The sequence below is a fragment of the Rana temporaria genome, chromosome 3, assembly GCF_905171775.1.
Source record: "Rana temporaria chromosome 3, aRanTem1.1, whole genome shotgun sequence".
NCBI classification, from domain to species: Eukaryota; Metazoa; Chordata; class Amphibia; order Anura; family Ranidae; genus Rana; species Rana temporaria.
The window spans coordinates 487,897,248-487,918,902 of record NC_053491.1 but is presented as its reverse complement, the minus strand read 5'-3'; the positions used below and the strand labels follow the sequence as shown (position 1 = coordinate 487,918,902).

The 21,655-nt window shown below is 46.4% G+C and overlaps 1 long non-coding RNA gene across 1 annotated transcript; it reads right to left on the bottom strand.

Annotated features, from left to right (window-relative positions):
• Nucleotides 1–5,715: 5,715 nt before the first annotated feature.
• LOC120931041 lies at nucleotides 5,716–17,657 on the bottom strand. Its single transcript, XR_005747806.1, has 3 exons — nucleotides 17,549–17,657; nucleotides 13,032–13,073; nucleotides 5,716–5,761 (listed from the first exon to the last, which is right to left on the bottom strand). It is a non-coding gene; the product is annotated as an uncharacterized LOC120931041 (long non-coding RNA).
• Between the last annotated feature and the right edge of the window lie 3,998 nt (nucleotides 17,658–21,655).

Genomic DNA, 21,655 nt, shown 5'->3' with positions numbered 1-21,655 from the left:
TGCGCCTCTGAACACACTAGTAGTGCTATGACCATGCCTGCCCCTGGGATGTTGGCATACGGATGTGTTGTCCTGCAAGTGTGGTTGCTCAGCTCGTCTGTAACGGTGCTGCTGAAGCTGCTCTCCAGCTGACCTGCGCACGTCTGGTGCAAAGTTACCCCTGCTTTATGAGGGGTAACTTTAGGCCGGACGTACAGCTTACGCGCACCGCGCGTAGCCTGCGCCGGACAAACGTACGTTCAGGAATCGGGGTATTTCCCTCATTAGCATATTTGCATAGGAAATCAATGGCTGCGCCAGATGTGTCCAGCGTAAATATGCGCCCACGCGACGCCGGCGTAGGAAAGTTACGTCGGGCGGCAGAAGCCTAATTTCAGGCGTATCTAGTCCTGTGGGTACGGCAAGATAACTTCTTTGTGAATCTGGGCCTGAATCTCCTGTATCACGTGCGGTACCCGGCTGGACAGACAGGACTCCAGGAGGAAGGAAGAGGAGCTTGGCCACGCTACAGCCTGGGAAGGGGAAGTTGGAGGCCCCAGGGAAGCTCAGGGCCCCAAGCAATTTTTTTGTTTTGCCTGTCCTGTAGCGACAGGCCTGGTCTTGTCCCAAGTGAGGAAGAAACAGGAAATTACTTTTCCTAAACTTCTGGTAAAATTCAGCTGCTCTATAAAATTCAGCTGCTCTATTTGTCTTTGTGTAAATATGTCAATGTCATCTCTCAAAGTGGGTGTGTGAGTGTTTCTTCATGTGTGTGAGTGTCAGTGTGTCGTGCAAGTGTGTCGAGTTCCCTTCCATCTCAAACTATAGGCTTATATATACATATGAACGTTGTCACCTCACAGAAACTTAGGCCCTGTACACACGATCAGTCCAAACTGATGAAAAGGGACTGAAGTTCGGTTTCATCGGTCCAAACTGACCGTGTGTGGGCCCAATCAGTTCGTTATCCTTTGGTCCAGGAATGTAGAACTTGCTTTAAAATTTAACTGATGGACTGGTAACCGATAGGTCAAAACCGGTGGTTAGTACGCAAAAGCATCGGTTCCAAACCCGCGAATGCTCAGAATCAAGTCGACGCATGCTTGGGAGCATTGAACTTCATTTTTCTCTGCACGTCATTGTGTTTTACGTCACCGCGTTGGACTCGATCGTTTTTTTAACTGATGGTGTGTAGGCACATCAGACCATCAGTCAGCTTCATCGGTTAAAGCGGGAGTTCACCCATTTGTAAAAAAAAAAAATTTCTCCCCTTAGCTTCCTGCTCGTTCGGTCTAGGGGAATCGGCTATTTGTATTAAAATATGAGCAGTACTTACCCGTTTTCGAGCTGCATCTTCTTCCGTCGCTTCCGGGTATGGGTCTTCGGGAGCGGGCGTTCCTTCTTGATTGACAGCCTTCCGAGAGGCTTCCGACGGTCGCATCCATCGCGTCACTCGTAGCCGAAAGAAGCCGAACGTCGGTGCGGCTCTATACTGCGCCTGCGCACCGACGTTCGGCTTCTTTCGGAAAATCGTGACGCGATGGATGCGACCGTCGGATGCCTCTCGGAAGCCTGTCAATCAAGAAGGAATGCCCATTCCCGAAGCCCATACCCGGAAGCGACGGAGAGGATGCATCTCGTAAACGGGTAAGTACTGCACATATTTTAAAATAAATAGCCGATTCCCCTAGTAAAAACGAGCAGGAATCTAAGGGGGAAAAGTGCCCTCTAAGGGTGAACCCCCGCTTTAACCGATGAAACGGACCTTCAGTCCGTTTTCATCAGTTTGGACTGATCGTGTGTACAGGGCCCTAGAGCCTTGTATGGCACACATTAATTTCTGCTTAATTCAGCATTATGTTATAGAGTCATCTGGAGTTTGAGTGACAAGCACACATGTGGCACTCTGTGCTTAGAGTGGTGTGCTGATGATGTAACGTCATAACCAAGCATCTCTTAAAGCCTCGTACACACGATCAGTCCATCCGATGAGAACGGACCGATGGACCGTTTTCATCGGTTAACCGATGAAGCTGACTGATGGTCCGTTGCGCCTAAACACCATCGGTTAAAAAAACGATCGTGTCAGAACGCGGTGACATAAAACACAACGACGTGCTAAAAAAAACGAAGTTCAATGCTTCGAAGCATGCGTCGACTTGATTCTGAGCATGCGTGGATTTTTAACCGATGGTTGTGACTACTAACGATCGTTTTTTTTCCAATCGGTTAGGAATCCATCGGTTAAATTTAAAGCAAGTTGGCTTTTTTTTATCCAAAGGTTAAATAACCTATGGGGCCCACACACGATCGGTTTTGACCGATGGATACGGTCCATCAGACCGTTGTCCTCTGTTTAACCTATCGTGTGTACAAGGCCTTAATGAATATATATTACTAACTATAACTACAAATAAAGTGACTATATACTAATACATATTAGTATGACTAATGCCGCATACAGACGGTCGTTTTTTGTGATGAAAAAAAAATGACGTTTGAAGTGATGAAAAAAAACGACATTTTTGAAACTTCATTTTCAAAAACGATGTAGCATACACACCATCGTTTTGAAAAATGATGAACAAAGTGACGGCACTCTAAAGGGGAAGTTCTATTCGCCTTGAGGCTGCTTTTAGCTGGTTACTTGTTAGTAAAAGATGATTCGTGCATTTTTGTCTGTTACAGCGTGATGAATGTGCTTACTCCATTATGAATGGTAGTTTTACCTCCCGTCTCAAAACTTGCTTCTGGGCATGTGCGGGTTTAAAAACGTCGTTTTGCCCACACACTATCATTTTCATTGACACAAAAAATGACATTTTGAAAAACGACACAAAAAATTCGAGCATGTTCGAATTTTTTTTTGGTCGTTTTTCTGAAGACATAAAACGACATTTTCCCCACACACTATCATTTGAAATGACGTTTTCAAAAATGTCATTTTTTTTCATCACAAAAAAACGATCGTCTGTATGCGGCATTAGGCCCCTTTCACATGTGCGTACCGTATGGCCACATTTTCATCCATCCGTTGCGGTTGAAAATGGGAAATACATTGGTCCCTATGTGATTGCGGGTGTCAGCGGATGACTATCCGCTGACACCCGTAATCACCCGCCTCCGCAAAGATCCGATTTTTCCGACGGAAGAAAATCCTATTTTTCTTCTGTCTGGCGGATCGGATCGGGTGAACATGGACATACGGTCCGTGTTCATCCGATCCCCCATAGGGGAGAGCAGAGGAAAGGCAGGGCGGTCCCTGCACAGTGTGCGGGGACCGCCCTGTCAGCCGTCGGCTAAGCTGGGATTTTACGGAAGATCCCTGCTGAGCTTGAGGGACACATGGAGGCTGATCATTACTGATCTGCCCCGTGTGAAAGGGCCCTAAGACTCCACTAACTTAACAATAATATAAACAAGTATATTCTCCTTCCACTACCTCCTCCTCTACAGAATTATGTATGCAGGATCTCCTTCTACTACCTCATCCTCCACATAATTATGTATGCAGGATCTCCTCCCACTACCTCCTCCTCCACAGAATTATGTATGCAGGATCTTCTTCCACTACCTCCTTCTCCACAGAATTATGTATGCAGGATCTCCTTCCACTACCTCCTCCTCCACAGAATTATGTATGCAGGATCTCCTTCTACTACCTCCTCCTCCTCCACAGAATTATGTATGCAGGATCTCCTTCCACTACCTCCTCCTCCACAGAATTATGTATGCAGGATCTTCTTCCACTACCTCCTTCTCCACAGAATTATGTATGCAGGATCTCCTTCCACTACCTCCTCCTCCACAGAATTATGTATGCAGGATCTCCTTCCACTACCTCCTCCTCCACAGAATTATATATGCAGGTTCTCCTTCCACTACCTCCTCCTCCACAGAATTATGTATGGAGGATCTCCTTCCACTACCTCCTCCTCCACAGAATTATGTATGCAGGATCTCCTTCCACTACCTCCTTCCACTACCTCCTCCTCCACAGAATTATGTATGCAGGATCTCCTTCCACTACCTCCTCCTCCACAGAATTATGTATGCAGGATCTCCTTCTACTACCCTCCTCCTCCACAGAATTATGTATGCAGGATCCCCTTCCACTACTTCCTCCTCCACAGAATTATGTATGCAGGATCTCCTTCCACTACCTCCTCCTCCACAGAATTATGTATGGAGGATCTCCTTCCACTACCTCCTCCTCCACAGAATTATGTATGCAGAATCTCCTTCCAATACCTCCTCCTCCACAGAATTATGTATGCAGAATCTCCTTCTACTACCTCCTCCTCCACAGAATTATGTATGCAGAATCTCCTTCCAATACCTCCTCCTCCACAGAATTATGTATGCAGGATCTCCTTCCACTACCTCCTCCTCCACAGAATTATGTATGCAGGATCTCCTTCCACTACTTCCTCCTCCACAGAATTATGTATGCAGGATCTCCTTCCACTACCTCCTCCTCCACAGAATTATGTATGCAGGATCTCCTTCCACTACCTCCTCCTCCTCCACAGAATTATGTATGCAGGATCTCCTTCCACTACCTCCTCCTCCACAGAATTATGTATGCAGAATCTCCTTCCACTACATCCTCCTCCACAGAATTATGTATGCAGGATCTCCTTCCACTACCTCCTCCTCCACAGAATTATGTATGCAGGATCTCCTTCCACTACTTCCTCCTCCACAGAATTATGTATACAGGATTTCCTTCCACTACCTCCTTCTCCACAGAATTATGTATGCAGGATCTCCTTCCACTACCTCCTCCTCCTCCACAGAATTATATATGCAGGATCTCCTTCCACTACCTCCACAGAATTATGTATGCAGGATCTCCTTCCACTACCCTCCTCCTCCACAGAATTATGTATGCAGGATCGTCTTCCTCTACCTCCTCCTCCACAGAATTATGTATGCAGAATCTCCTTCCACTACATCCTCCTCCACAGAATTATGTATGCAGGATCTCCTTCCACTACCTCCTCCTCCACAGAATTATGTATGCAGGATCTCCTTCCACTACTTCCTCCTCCACAGAATTATGTATACAGGATCTCCATCCACTACCTCCTCCTCCTCCACAGAATTATGTATACAGGATTTCCTTCCACTACCTCCTTCTCCACAGAATTATGTATGCAGGATCTCCTTCCACTACCTCCTCCTCCTCCACAGAATTATATATGCAGGATCTCCTTCCACTACCTCCACAGAATTATGTATGCAGGATCTCCTTCCACTACCCTCCTCCTCCACAGAATTATGTATACAGGATTTCCTTCCACTACCTCCTCCTCCTCCACAGAATTATGTATGCAGGATCTCCTTCCACTACCTCCTTCTCCACAGAATTATGTATGCAGGATCTCCTTCCACTACCTCCACAGAATTATGTATGCAGGATCTCCTTCCACTACCCTCCTCCTCCACAGAATTATGTATGCAGGATCTTCTTCCACTACATCCTCCTCCACAGAATTATGTATGCAGGATCTCCTTCCACTACCTCCTCCTCCTCCACAGAATTATGTATGCAGGATCTCTTTCCACTACCTCCTCCTCCTTCACAGAATTATGTATGCAGGATCTCGTTCCACTACATCCTCCTCCTCCACAGAATTATATTTCCTGTATTTTTCACAAAACATCACTTCTAAATATTCAATAAATCTTATTATACAACTGAATTGATGAAAAGACAAAAGCATTAAATACTTACCTTTACTCTTCAGCTGTGAAATTTCATCTTTAATATTTTCATCTGAGAAAGGAAAACAGTTCACAGCAATTAATTTTCATGATGTTTGAGGACTAACATAAGCAAATGTTTAGAACACCAACCTAAAGATATAGTCAACTGATTGGACAAAAGTGTTTTGAATATTGGTCAACTAAACTGCAGATATTGTACCATCCAACTCTATACAATTATGTATGCAGGATCTCCATTCACTACCTCCTCCTCCACAGAAATATGTATGCAGGATCTCCTTTCACTACCTCCTCCTCCACAGAATTATGTATGCAGGATCTCCTTCCACTACCTCCTCCTCCACAGAATTATGTATGCAGGATCTCCTTCCACTACCTCCTCCTCCACAGAATTCTGTATGCAGGATCTCCTTCCACTACCTTCTCCTCCACAGAATTATGTATGCAGGATCTCCCTCCACTACCTCCTACTCCACAGAATTGTGTATGCAGGATCTCCTTCCACTACCTCCTCCTCCACAGAATTATGTATGCAGGATCTCCTTCCACTACCTCCTCCACAGAAGTATGTATGCAGGATCTCCCTCCACTACCTCCTTCTCCACAGAAGTATGTATGCAGGATCTCCTTCCACTACCTCCTCCACCAAAGAATTATGTATGCAGGATCTCCTTCCACTACCTCCTCCACAGAAGTATGTATGCAAGATCTCCTTCCACTACCTCCTCCACAGACGTATGTATGCAGGATCTCCTTCCACTACCTCCTCCTCCACAGAATTAAGTATACAGGATCTCCTTCCACTACCTCCTCCGCCACAGAATTATGTATGGAGGATCTCCTTCCACTACCTCCTCCACAGAATTATGTATGCAGGATCTCCTTCCACTACCTCCTCCTCCACAGAATTATGTAGGCAGGATCTCCTTCCACTACCCTCCTCCTCCACAGAATTATGTATGCAGGATCTCCTTCCACTACCTCCTCCTCCACAGAATTATGTATACAGGATCTCCTTCCACTACCTCCTCCTCCACAAAATTATGTAGGCAGGATCTCCTTCCATTACCTCCTCCTCCACAGAATTATGTATGCAGAATCCCCTTCCACTACCACCTCCTCATCCACAGAATTATGTATGCAGGTTCTCCTTCCACTACCTACCCCACAGAATTATGTATGCAGGATCTCCTTCCACTACCTCCCCCACAGAATTATGTATGCAGGATCTCCTTCCACTACCTCCTCCACAGAATTATGTATGCAGGATCTCCTTCCACTACCTTCTCCTCCACAGAATTATGTATGCAGGATCTCCTTCCACTACCTCCTCCTCCACAGAATTATGTATGCAGGATCTCCTTCCAATACCTCCTCCTCCACAGAATTATGTATACAGGATCTCTTTCCACTACCTCCTCCACAGAATTATGTATGCAGGATCTTCTTCCAATGCCTCATCCTCCACAGAATTATATTTCCTGTATTTTTCACAAAACATCACTTCTAAATATTCAAGAAATCTTATTAAACAACTGAATTGATGTCAGGGACCTGCCTCTCAGTCCCGGCGTGCCCGCATGCGCACACATGCTGCAACACACGTTAGACAGCAGTGCCTGTCTGTAACTGCGCGCCGTCGCGTGTCTAATGCGCACGCGCATGCGCCATCGGCACGCGAAAAGTGAACGATTGGAGCGCGCACACCTGGAGCGCACACATGCACGCTAATTCGGGTTTTGGTGCCAATTCCCCTTTAAAAGCCCACTAGCTGCACCAACACAGTGCTGTCTGATCTGCAGCTCTGTGTCTGTATCCTCATCTGAATCTGTCTACCTGTTACCGTTACCGACCCGGCTTACCTGACCATCCGAATCTCTCCGACCCTTTGACCCTTGGCGTGTTGTTGACCTTGCTCTTCTGATTGCTTACCCGTTGCCAGACCTCTCTGCCTGTACCAGTGACTACGCTCCAGCCCTCCGCATCTGACTCCGCTATTGCCTGTTGTCTCCTAACCCAGCTTTCTTCACCAGCTCCCGCTGCCGCAGTACCAACATCACCTGCTCCGGGTGGCTGACCCACTTCTTCCGCTCCATTAGTTTCTAGTTCCGCCGCTCCAGAGGGATCAGCATCCAGTGCCGACTGCTGCCATTACTCCGGCACTCCTTTCTCGCTGCGCTCCTGAGTTTGCTGTTCCTATCCCAGCAACTCGCGAGCCAGGGCTGTAAGAGAGGCCTTCTCCTGCAACTAGGCTCTGATTACCAGGTACGTTCGTACATAACAGTATCAGACAGCCATGACAGAGCCTGCAGGAGAAGCCCCGGAAGTTAAGGAGATCTGCAAACACCTGGCGGTCCTCACACAAACTGTAAAGAGCTTACAGGAAGGCTACATGAGACTGGAGGGTCAAGTTCAAAATCTGCTTCCGGAGATGCAGCTTATGCACCCGCTGACAGATCTTTACCAACTGCCTCCGCTCCTTCAGTGGTGATGCTGCCGCCCGAACCAAGAGTGCCCATGCCAGAACGATTCGCAGGAGACCGAACCAAGTTCCAGGCCTTTCGTAATGCCTGCCAGTTATATTTTGCCCTGCAACCTCAGACTTTTTCTTTGGAGGCCACAAATGTGGGATTCGTAATCTCTCTACTCCAAGGGGAACCACAGACTTGGGCCCACCGGCTGTTGGAGGAGAATAACGTCCAAACAAAATCTCTGCTGGCCTTTTTTGAAGCCATGGCGCAGCTTTACGATGACCCCCAACGAGCTGCCACCGATGAGTCTGCCCTACTTGCGCTCCAGCAAGGTCGCAGAGCGGCCGAAGACTATGTAACGGACTTCCGTCGCTGGAGTGCAGATACTCAGTGGAACAATGCAGCCCTACGACATCAGTTCCGCTTAGGTCTCTCTGAGGCCCTGAAAGATGAGCTGGCTCAAGTTGGAGTTCCCGACACCCTGGAAGATTTAATTTCCAAGACCATACAGATCAACCACAGGCTACGTGAACGACGGGCGGAACGTTCCTCCCAGCAAAGTTACCCAGTGTGGATAACCACAAAAGCTACCATGCCCGTGTCCCGCTATCTGCCACCTGCCTGTCCGAATCCTGCTAGCATCACTCCGGACACCTCCGAACTGATGCAACTTGGCCTAATGCGACCAGTCTTGCCACCTGAGGAGTGAGCGTGCCACCGCCGATTGAATCTGTGCCTCTATTGTGGTGAAGCTGGTCACTACGTGTGCAACTGCCCCGCTAAAATGCTTAAGTGTCATTCCTCAGCTCCTGTTAATCTCTCAGCCCTGTCAGCCAACACAACCAACGTTGCTCTCTCTCTCGTTGCAGCTCCAGGAAAGAACGGTTCCAGTCAACGCCATTATTGAATCTGGCGCATGCAGCTGCTTTATCGATGCCACCTTGGCTGACCTGCACAACATCCCTTTACAAGAAAAAGATCTCAGACTCTCTGTTTTCCTGGCTGATGGCTCCCGTATAAAGTCGGGACAAGTGACCCGGGAAACCATCACCTCCAAACATAAGGAGCTATTAACCCTGGATGTTATCTCCTCTCCCCTGTTTCCTGTGATCCTGGGTATACCCTGGCTCCAGGCTCACAATCCCCAGATTAACTGGGTATCTGGAGAAATATTGTTTTCATCTCCCTACTGTCTGAAGCACTGCCTATCCGGACCCCCCTGTCCATCCTCTACCCTGTTATGCATGAACTCTGATCCCAATCTGCTCCAGTCTGTTCCAGAACCTTATCACGAATTCATTGATGTATTCAGTAAAAAGGGAGCCGACTCCCTTCCACCTCACCGCCCTTATGACTGCCCGATCAAGCTCCTTCCTGGGGCTGAGATTCCTTTTGGGCGCATCTTACCACTATCCGAGAAGGAACAAGAGGCCTTGAAAGTCTACATCGATGAGAACTTGAACAAGGGGTTTATTCGCCCATCTACCTCTCCAGCGGGCGCTGGAATATTTTATGTCACCAAGAAGGACCAAACCCTTCGCCCATGTGTAGACTACCGCAAACTGAACAACATCACGGTCAAGAACCGTTATGCCCTGCCCTTGATACCTGAACTTTTCCAGAAATTAAGATCCGCCATCATATTTACCAAGTTGGACTTAAGAGGGGCCTACAATTTGATCCGCATCAGAGATGGTGATGAGTGGAAAACAGCTTTTCGTACCCGATATGGTCATTACGAGTATCTGGTCATGCCTTTCGGTTTATGTAATGCTCCCGCTACCTTCCAGCACTTCATCAACAGCGTATTTAGAGACTTTCTGGACATATTTGTCATTGTTTATCTAGATGACATTCTATTTTTCTCTGGGTCATTGGATAGACATCGGGAGCATGTCCGCAAGGTTCTGGGTCGCCTCCACCTAAATGGACTGTATGCAAAAGCGGAGAAATGCGAATTCGAGCAGCAAACCATTCAATTCTTGGGATTCCCCGACGGGAATCAAGATGGATCCCCAAAAGGTATCCGCTATTCTGGACTGGCCGGTACCCCTGGATAAGAAAGGGGTACAACAGTTTATAGGATTCGCAAACTTCTATAAGAGATTCATTAAGGGGTTTTCTGCAATCATCGCACCCATTACACAGTTAACCAAACAGAATTCACGCTTCCGCTGGAACCCTGAGGCCCAGAAGGCCTTCGATACACTCAAATAACTTTTCACATCAGCCCCAATTCTCAGTCACCCTGACCCGGCACTGCCTTACCTTCATGAAGTGGATGCGTCCGAAGTCGCAGTAGGGGCTGTCATCTCCCAACGTCAGGGAAGCAAGGACCTAATGCACCCTGTGTGATTCTTTTCCCAAAAACTCTTCCCCAGCGGAGAGAAATTATAATGTAGGTGACCGAGAATTATTGGCCATTAAAAGCACCTTGGAAGAGTGGAGGTACCTACTGGAAGGAGCTGCACACCCAGTATTAATTTATACTGACCACAAAAACCTAGAATATTTAAGATCCGCAAAACGATTAAAACCTTGACAGGCTCGCTGGGCCCTTTTCTTCTCCCGTTTCTGCTTCCATATCACCTGCCGTGCAGGATCAAAAAATGTTAAGCCGGATGCATTATCCAGAATGCACGATAACCCGAAGAATATGTCCATTCCTGACACCATCTTGCCGGCAGGTAATTTCCTGCTCTTACAAACTGACCTACTCTCCCAAATTAGGGAAGCATCCACAGGCTCCTTCAAACCTCCTAACATCACCCTAAGTCCCAGGGACAGATTATTCTGGAAAGGAAGCCAAATCTTTGTACCAGAAGACATTCGAGTAGAGGTCCTGAAGCTCCTCCACGATTACCCGCTGGCAGGGCATTTTGGAGTCCGTAAGACTCTTGAACTGGTACGTCGTACCTTCTGGTGGCCGGGTCTGGAGGACTTCTGTAAGTCATATGTTGGTACATGCCCTATCTGCAACCGAAACAAGACTGCTAGGAACCGAGCCTGGGGGCTATTAAAACCCCTACCTGTACCCGATAGGCAGTGGAAAATGATTGCCATGGACTTTATAGTGGAACTACCTTGCTCCGAAGGGTGTACGGCAATTTTTGTGGTCGTAGACCGTTTAACTAAGATGGCCCATTTCCTTCCATTAAGGAACACTCCTTCTGCTGCTGAGACTGCCCGTGTCTTTATCAAGGAGATCGTCAGGCTACATGGAGCTCCTTCTAACATTGTATCAGATAGGGGGGTCCAATTCACTTCTTGGTTCTGGAGAGCCCTTTGCGAAGCCTTGCAAATTGAACTTGCCTTGTCTTCAGCCTATCATCCCCAGACCAATAGGCAAACTGAGAGGACAAACCAGACCATAGGGCAGTACACCAGATGCTTCACGTCCTTTTGCCAAGATGACTGGGTCTCCCTGCTACCTTTAGCGGAATTCGCATACAACAATGCCAACCATTCGACCACTGGGCAGTCTCCCTTCTTTGCCAATTATGGCTTCAATCTAACATTTCTACCAGATTTTCTTTCAGAATCTTTAGTTCTGGTAGTACAGAGCACCAAACACAACAATCAGTTGTTACAGAAAGCCGTGACCAAAGCCCAATCCGACAGTAAGAAGTTCTTTGACAAGAAAAGGAGAGGGGAGCTGGACCTTCAACCGGGTGATCAGGTATGGCTCTCTACGAACAATCTCAGGATAGCCTGTCCGTCCAAGAAGTTGGCACCCAAGTTTATGGGACCCTTTCCAATAAGGAGAAGGATCAATGGGGTATCCTATGAGCTATCTTTACCTGACTCTCTTAAAGTGCACCCAGTGTTCCATGTCTCTTTGCTAAAACCTTCAGCTCCCGATCCCTTTCCTAATAGGGGGGCCAGACCTCCTGAACCTGTTTGTGTCGATGGCTGCAAGGAATATGTGGTAGAAGCCAACCTCGATTGTAGAAAGTGGCAAGGGCAAACCCAGTTCCTGATCAAGTGAAATGGGTACAGGCCGGAGGACAACTCCTGGGAACCGGAAGGTAATATCCATGCTAAAAGACTGTTACGTGCATTTTTTCTTGCCCATACTGACAAGAGAGCCTGACTAGGCATCCGGAGGCTCCCTTGCCCCCTTGGGGGGGGCAAAGTCAGGGACCTGCCTCTCGGTCCCGGCGTGCGCGCATGAGCCCGCATGCTGCCACACAAGTTAGACATCAGCGCCTGTCTGTAACGGCGCGCACATCGGGAGCGCGCACATGCATTCTAATTCGGGTTTTGGTGCCAATATCCCTTTCAAAGCCCACTAGCTGCACTAACACAGTGCTGTCTGATCTCAGCTCTGTGTCTTTATCCTGCATCTGAATCTGTCTACCTGTTACCGTTACCGACCCGGCTTACCTGACTATCCGAATCTCTCCGACCCCTTGACCCTTGGCGTGTTGTTGACCTCGCTCTTCTGATTGCTTACCCATTGCCAGACCTCTCTGCCTGTACCAGTGACTACACTCCAGCCCTCCGCATCTGCTACCTGATTACCCGTTGTGACCCGGCCTGTCTGACTCGGCTATTGCCTGTTGTCTCCTAACCCAGCTTACTTCACCAGCTCCCGCTGCCACAGTACCCACTTCTTCCACTCCAGTGGTCTCCTGTTCCGCCGCTCCAGAGGGATCAGCATCTAGTGCCAACTGCTGCCATTACTCTGACACTCCTACCTCGCTGCGCTCCTGAGTTTGCTGTTCCCATCCCCGCAAATTCGCGAGCCAGGGCTGTAAGAGAGGCCTTCTCCTGCAACTAGGCTCTGATTACCAGGTACATTCGTACATAACAATTGATGAAAAGACAAAAGCATTAAATACTTACCTTTACTCTTCAGCTGTGAAATTCCATCTTCAATATTTTCATCTGAGAAAGGAAAACAATTCACAGCAATTAATTTTCATGATGTTTGAGGACTAACATAAGCAAATGTTTAGACACCAACCTAAAGATAGAGTCAACTGATTGGACAAAAGTGTTTTGAATATTGGTTAACTAAACTACAGATATTGTACCATCCAACTCTATACAATTATGTATGCAGGATCTCCTTTCACTACCCTCCTTCTCCACAGAATTATGTATGCAGGATCTCCTTCCACTACCTCCTCCTCCACAGAATTATGTATGCAGGATCTCCTTCTACTACCGCCTCCTCCACAGAATTATGTATGCAGGATCTCCTTCCACTACCTCCTCCTCCACAGAATTATGTATGCAGGATCTCCTTCCACTACCTCCTCCTCCACAGAATTATGTATGCAGGATCTCCTTCCACTACCCTCCTTCTCCAGAGAATTATGTATGCAGGATCTCCTTTCACTACTGTAACGGATTGACCCGGGACAAACAGAGACTTTGGAAGGATGAGGGGTACTCCTGTGCCAGCGTCATTAATAACTCTTATGTCTAGGGTCACCTTATGTCCGATAGGGCCATAGGGTGACTGAGAATTTATATCCTAAATTACAGGACAGGGGACATTACTGATAGCTCATATTGCAGGAGATATTGCAAAGTGTTGGTTTATTCTATGACTCATTTCTCTGTGTAGACTGTTGACATGCTAATTGAGTCTGGTCCAGGATCTCTCATTATGTAGGCTAAGTACTGTTATGTGTGTGGAATGGAACTTGTCAAGCTGTATGCGAAGACAGAACGTCTGTCTAAAGATGTGGATTGAGGGGGATTTATTGTGTGATGGTGTTTTGTTTGAATTCTGTTAATGAAGGAACGTGACTTCTCAGGTGCAGTGATTAGGTCATGATAATTATAGCCCGGCGCCGAGATGTCTGGAATGTTTAGCAATTAGCCATCTGAAGGTGTATTGAAGCCCCCAGGGTGTGGGTGGAGAGTTTGATTGTTCCTGTGATCACTGAAGCATGCCTTGAAAACTGTTTATAAACTTGAGAGCTAGCCATTAAAGTTGTCTTGCATTTGAAACCAGAACACAGAGCAAGTCTCGTTATTCTGGGAAATGGGATGTCTGATGTCTGTTGGAGGGTTGGAGTGTCAGATGAGCTGTCGTGGGTTGATGGAAGGTCGTAAACGGTGGCGACCGTTACAATTGGTGGCACAGCAGTGGGATGTTTCCATCGTCAGAAGGACGGCTACAAAGACACAGGACAATGAACGGCTGAAGCTCTCTTCCCTCAAGGACTTACTGGAGAGCCGGGGCAGATCGGCCTGCAATCATAAGAGAAGGGACATTATTACAGAGCTTGTCCAAATGGATAGAGCTGAAAGGCCCAGCGTAACAGAAAGGCCCAGCATAACAGACATGACACCCGAGGAAGAGTTTTTTGACCGGGCTGTTAGACGTGGACTGGCACAGTATGGACCTAATCCTCCACCAGAGATCATAGACCGGGTTATAGCGGCTGTGGATGCCACTTGGCTACAGCAAAGAGATGCTGCAGCAGCAGAAGTCATAGCAGCACCAACTGAAGAGAGGGGAGAGGTACAGATTACAGTCACCATGGAAGTGGAGTTCCAGGGAGCGGGGACAGTTGGCCCCTCTCCCCAGCAACAAGCTGTGGTGGTAAAGCGTTTACTCCCAGCTGAGTCACTGGCGGCAGGGCAGGATGCTACTGGCTGCTGCACACAACTGCAGCTTGAGCTGACATCGGGGGATGGGACTGTGGTGTGATGCATTTGCCTATATGTCTCAGTTTAATGCTCCCTGCTAACTTAATGCTGTGGGTTAGAGGTAACAGGTGTTTCATGTGTGATTCATCTCTCTCTGTGAACACTGTTCATATGTTAAATAAGGCTAGCTTTTGAAAGGCCTTTAATTGTGTGATAACGCTGTGTAAAAACCTTTTGATACTCAGAGGTGTTGTTCCAGCAGTAAGCTTGTCTCATGTGTGGCTTTCTGGGCGACCCCAGGGATATTCCTCCTCGTGGAATATTGGGGTGATTTGCGTTATGGGAAGAAGGGAATCTTTGACGGGGATATCATTCTACTACCGTCACATGTGGTCTCCCCTCAAAGCGACCCAGCGGAAGAGCTGGCAACAGACCAGAGTGCCACAAGCCTCTGCTCTCACTTAACGGAAGAGGGAGTTCCTGGGGCAGTGGATGGGACTTCAGTCTTCACTGACACAACTCCAGAAAATGGTGTGTCACCGAGACAGGAGAATGTTGGCTTTGCTTTGCAAGCATCAGGGGATTTTCTACCACCAGTGGATGGGACTTCAGTCTCCACTGGTATACCCCAGGGATGGGGGCCAGTTGGCCCAGATCCCCAACAACATGATGGACTGAGCCCAGTCACCCTGTCTTCTCTCCAGCGGCTGAAAGGACTCCAGAGAGAAGGGCCAGTCCAGGCCTCTCCCCAGCAGCAGGCAGGTTCTCTGAGAGAGGCAGAGGTTGGCGGGGTGAGTAATGCTCTGTTTGGAGCAATTTATTTGGGGTACGGTATGGATACCAGCATTGAAGGACTGGTACTACTGACTAACTTCGGAGTCAACCCATTTGGGGTTCCCTCCTGTGTCAGTCTCCCACTGAAAGGGGAGAGATGTAACGGAATGACCAGGGACAAACAGAGACTTTGGAAGGATGAGGGGTACTCCTGTGCCAGCATCATTAATAACTCTTATGTCTAGGGTCACCTTATGTCCGATAGGGCCATAGGGTGACTGAGAAATTATATCCTAAATTACAGGACAGGGGACATTACTGATAGCTCATATTGCAGGAGATATTGCAAAGTGTTGGTTTATTCTATGACTCATTTCTCTGTGTAGACTGTTGACATGCTAATTGAGTCTGGTCCAGGATCTCTCATTATGTATGCTAAATAATGTTGTGTGTGTGGAATGGAACTTGTCAAGCTGTATGCGGAGACAGAACGTCTGTCTAAAGATGTGGATTGAGGGGGATTTATTGTGTGATGGTGTTTTGTTTGAATTCTGTTAATGAAGGAATGTGACTTCTCAGGTGCAGTGATTAGGTCATGATAATTATAGCCCGGCACCGAGATGTCTGAAATGTTTAGCAATTAGCCATCTGAAGGTGTATTGAAGCCCCCCAGGGTGTGGGTGGAGAGTTTGATTGTTCCTGTGATCACTGAAGCATGCCTTGAAAACTGTATATAAACTTGAGAGCTAGCCATTAAAGTTGTCTTGCATTTGAAACCAGAACACAGAGCAAGTCTCGTTATTCTGGGAAATGGGATGTCTGATGTCTGTTGGAGGGTTGGAGTGTCAGATGAGCTGTCGTGGGTTGATGGAAGGTCGTAAACGGTGGCGACCATTACAACTACCTCCTCCTCCACATAATTATGTATGCAGGATCTCCTTCCACTACCTCCTCCTCCACAGAATTATGTATGGAGGATCTTCTTCCACTACCCTACTCCTCCACAGAAATATGTATGCAGGATCTCCTTCCACTACCTCCTCCTCCACAGAATTATGTATGCAGGATCTCCTTCCACTGCCTCCTCCTCCACAGAATTATGTATGCAGGATCTCCTTCCACTACCTTATCCTCCACAGAATTATGTATGCAGGATCTCCTTCCACTACCTCCTCCACAGAATTATGTATGCAGGATCTCCTTCCACTACCCTCCTCCTCCACAGAATTATGTATGCAGGATCTCCTTCCACTACCCTCCTCCTCCACAGAATTATGTATGGAGGATCTCCTTCCACTACCCTCCTCCTCCACAGAATTATGTATGCAGGATCTCCTTCCACTACCCTCCTCCTCCACAGAATTATGTATGGAGGATCTCCTTCCACTACCTCCTCCACAGAATTATGTATGCAGGATCTCCTTCCAATACCTCCTCCTCCTCCTCCTCCTCCTCCACAGAATTATGTATGGAGGATCTCCTTCCACTACCTCCTCCACAGAATTATGTATGCAGGATCTCCTTCCATTACCTCCTCCTCCACAGAATTATGTATGCAGGATCTCCTTCCACTACCCTCCTCCTCCACAGAATTATGTATGCAGGATCCCCATGCTTGTGAGGCACAGTAGTGGTATATAGAAAGGTGTAGTATTGGATGGCCGTATGCTAACTGTAAATGGAAATATGACATGATTATGTAAACTCTCAAATGTGCAAGGGCGGAAATTCCTCAATGCACAAAAAGCAGTTCCCTACTACCCATTACTCCCAACTCTCTTATTCTACTTAATTATATATGTGGGAACTCATCCCACTGCCTCTTTCACAAAGAATTATGTATTTTGGGTCACCTTCCACTACCTCCTCCTCCACAGAGGTATATTCCCTGTACTTTTCACAAAACTTCACTTCTATGTATTCAGGAAATCTTATTACTTAACTGAATTGATGAAAAGACAGAGGCATTAAATACTTACCTTTACTCTTCAGCTGTGAAATTTCATCTTTAATATTTTTATCTGTGAAGGAAAAACAATTCATAGCAATTAATTTTTTTTGTTTTTAAAAAAGTTTTATTTGGAAGACAGGTAATAATACAGTACAATACAATGCATTGGGTTAGGAATGACACAAAGAATGTAACACAATGGAATCAATGAGAAAGGGGTAATGGTGGAAGAGGCATACAAGGGGATAGGGTAATGTCTTGCGTACATACTTAAAATGAGAAAAATGAATTATAAGCAAAGCATATAGAAATTATAAGCAGATAAGCATAGATTCAACCAGAAATGTGGATGAAGGCAGATAATACAAATAACAAATTTTGTAGGAGGGTGGGGAAAATTGTCAAGGTGGCATAGACCAATAGAGCCATTTATTAGTAAAAATATGCATGCTGTCATATAAAGTGTGGTGGATTCTTTCTGAGAGTCTGGTAGATTCCATTCTAGATATAACCTGGGGCCATGGAAAGTTTTGTGATTTCCAGTAACATGCGATCATCCACTGTATATCGTTGATGAAAGAATGGATCAATCTGTTACATGGGGGGGGGGGGGGGGAACATCTGGGACCGTGGAATATAGTAAACATATATGTGGGGTAAGGGAGATTTTTTTCTTGAGGATGATCTCAAGTCTATTTACCAATTCTAGCCATATGGGTTTCAATAGTTTACATTCCCAAAAAATGTGGAAATAGTTACCCACCTCGGGGCAACCCCTGAAGCAGTTCGGTGAGGTATTAGGGTAGAAGGTGTGGATTTTAGCCGGGGTCATGTACCATCTGGTGAAAATTTTTAAAGGGGTTTCTCTGAAGGCAGCAGCACAATTACTTTTTCTAAGATTCTCTATCATATCAGACCATTGATCTACTGGGAAGGAGCAATTAAGTTCTAGTTCCCAGCGTAACATTGGACCAGATTTATCTGGTTGAAATGAGGAGTTTAGGTAGTTATAAAAACTCGATTTTAAGCTTTTGTCCCTAGAGCAGGATGAGCAGACGTGTTCAAATAAGGTGCTAGGAGGGGAGATATGTGTGGAGAAGTATTTTACAAAAAAATCTCGGATTTGAGAGTATTGAGTGAGGTTAGAGGAGGAGAGGTTATACTTAGCTTGTAGGGAAGAGAAGGGAAGGAATGACGAGTTGAAAGTGAGTGATTTTAATGTGGTGAGGTTACTGGCAATCCAGTCATTGAATGGGGTCTTGTCAGGGAAGGCGGGAGGAAATCTGGGGTCTCCAAGGTATGAAGCAAGGGGAGGAGTTGGAGAAGAGAGACAATGTTTATCACAGACCCTTTTCCAAATTTGCAGCATCTGGGCTACTATTGTGTTCTTCTTGGACAGAACATGGTGTGGTGTTACTTTAGACCACAGAATACCTTTGAGGTTTAGGGGCTGTATCGAGAATGATTCAAAGCGGAGCCATGGAATATCAGCTTCTGAGGAAAACCATTGTGCCAATTGTACTAACTTAGCAGCCAGAAATTAACACCATAAGTTTGGTAGGCCGAGCCCACCTTTAAGTTGGGATCTGTGCATGAGAGAGTAGCTGCATCTGGGTTTTCTATCATTCCATATGAATTTGTTAATTTCTCTTTGTAGGGCTTCTAAGCGGGTTTTAGGGACATTGATTGGTAGTGCCCTGAAGAAGTATAGTAGCTTGGGGAGGATGGTCATCTTGAAAGCGCAAATCCTGCCCAGATAAGAGATATGATAGGAGGACCATGCCTTAATTAAATCACTGATATGGGAGAATAAGGGAAGGTAATTGGATTTGTAAAGTAGATTGTGTGAAGCTGTGATATGAACACCAAGATACTTAAAAGACGTGAGGGACCATATGAAATTAAAGTTCTGTTTCATCAGGGAAATGAGATTAGGAGGGCAGTTGATGTCGAGAATGGAACATTTGTTGGTGCTGATGGACAGGCCAGAAAGTTTATGGAATGAATGGAGTACATACAGGAGATAAGGGATAGAGGTGTGGAGATCTGTCAAAAATAGGAGGGCATCATCGGCGTACAAACTGAGTTTAAATTGATGTAGGTCTTTACGATAGCCTTGTGAATGAATGAATGAATGAAAAACTTATATAGCGCGGCACATGCGAACTGAATCGCCTCTGGGCGCTTGATGTTTCGTGTCTCATGACATCAAAAGAGCAGAGTTTTAATCTGTCTTCTGAAAGTCAGGTGGTTTTCCTCCAACCGAACGCTGGTTGGTAAAGCGTTCCATAGTCTCGGACCTTGAAAAGCAAACCTTCTTTCTCCTTTGGACTTGTATTTGGTTTTTGGCACCTTGACCAGATTTTGGTCAGTGGATCGCAGAACGCGATTAGAATTGTGAGGTTCTATCTTGTCGCAAAGATATTGCGGCGCCTTCCCATGGATGCACTTATGTGTCAGGCAGAGTGCTTTAAATACAATTCTGTCTTTTACTGGCAACCAGTGAAGGGTTCTCAGCGAAGGTGAGATTGATTCCCATGTCCTTTTCCCAGTCACCAGTCTGGCGGCCGTATTATGTACGACTTGCAGACTAGCGATTTGGTACTTTGGGAGCCCGAGGTAAAGGGCATTTGCATAGTCCAGTCTGGAATTCACGATTGTTCCCACCACGACTGCTACATCTTCTTTGGGGATAAATGGAATAAGTCTGCGTAGTAGGCGCAACAAATGGTGCGATCCGCTGACTACTGACCCTATTTGTGCGTCCATTGTCATGAAGGTGTCAAAGATGACTCCGAGACTTTTGACTTTGGAGCTAGGGGTGATGCTTTGGCCCAGAATGGGCGGCGGTGTCCAGGTTGTTGCCAGTTGACTCTTTCGGCTGGCGTGAAACATAAGAAGTTCTGTTTTGGAACTGTTGAGTTTAAGATAACTCTTAGTCATCCAGTTTTCTATCGAAGAGAGACATTTCTCTAAACTGAGATGATGATCCTTTTTGTTGCAGATGCGAAAATACAATTGCGTATCGTCTGCATAAGAGTGATAAAGTAGTTCATGGCTACTGATAATATCAAAGAGAGGGCAGAGATAGATGTTGAACAGTACCGGTGACAGGGGGGATCTTTGGGGGACTCCACATGGCACCGTGCGTTTTTCCGACGTGAAAGATCCCAGTTTCACTGTTTGTGATCGGTTTTCAAGAAAGGAGGAAAACCATGGTAAATCACCTTCTGCGATTCTGGCTACCTCGGCCAGTCGCATCAGTAACATTTTGTGGTCTACTGTGTCAAAGGCTGCGCTTAGGTCCAGCAGAACCAGGAGACAGGATTCTCCCTCGTCTGCGGCCTCGAGGGCATCGTCCCATATTTTGAGTAAGGCCGTTTCTGTCCCGTTAGGATTTTGTCTGATGGCGTGAGCAAGTGGCTCTATGGCTAAGGCAAAAAGGAGGGGAGAAAGGGGGCAGCCCTGTCTAGTGCCTCTGCTAAGGGGGAAGAAGTCAGAATTACTACCAGGAATCTAAATTCTGGTCATATGTAGGTGGTAAAGAGCATTACATCCATGAATAAATCTTTCTGAGATGTCAAACTTTGGGAGAAGATAGTTAAGGTACGACCAGTTTACACTGTCGAACGCCTTGTGAATATCGAGACTAAGTAGGCATAAAGGGAGGGAGTGTAGATTTGTGTCTTGTACTATATTGGTGACTAATCTGATATTATCAACAATTTGTCTACCTGGGATAAAGCCTGTTTGGTCAACATGAATGAGGGAGGTAATTACCGAGGACAATCTGTTTGCAAGTAATCTGCCGAATAGTTTAAGATCATTATTAAGAACCGAAATTGGGCGGAAGTTCTGAGGGAGAGAATGATCTTTTTGGGGTTTGGGTATCAGGGAAAGATTTGCCAGCAGCATGTCCTCTGGGAAGTGCCCCCCCTGGAGGATATGATTGAATAGTTTAGTAAGACTGGATACGAGTAAGGGGGCAAACTTTTTGTAGTATATAGCTGAAAAGCCATCTGGGCCTGGGGCTGTAGATGACTTAATAGATTTAATGATATCTGCGATCTCAGTCTCAGAACAGGGCTCATTTAAAGAGGAGACCTGAGCGTCATCTAGTTTGGTGAGATGTAAA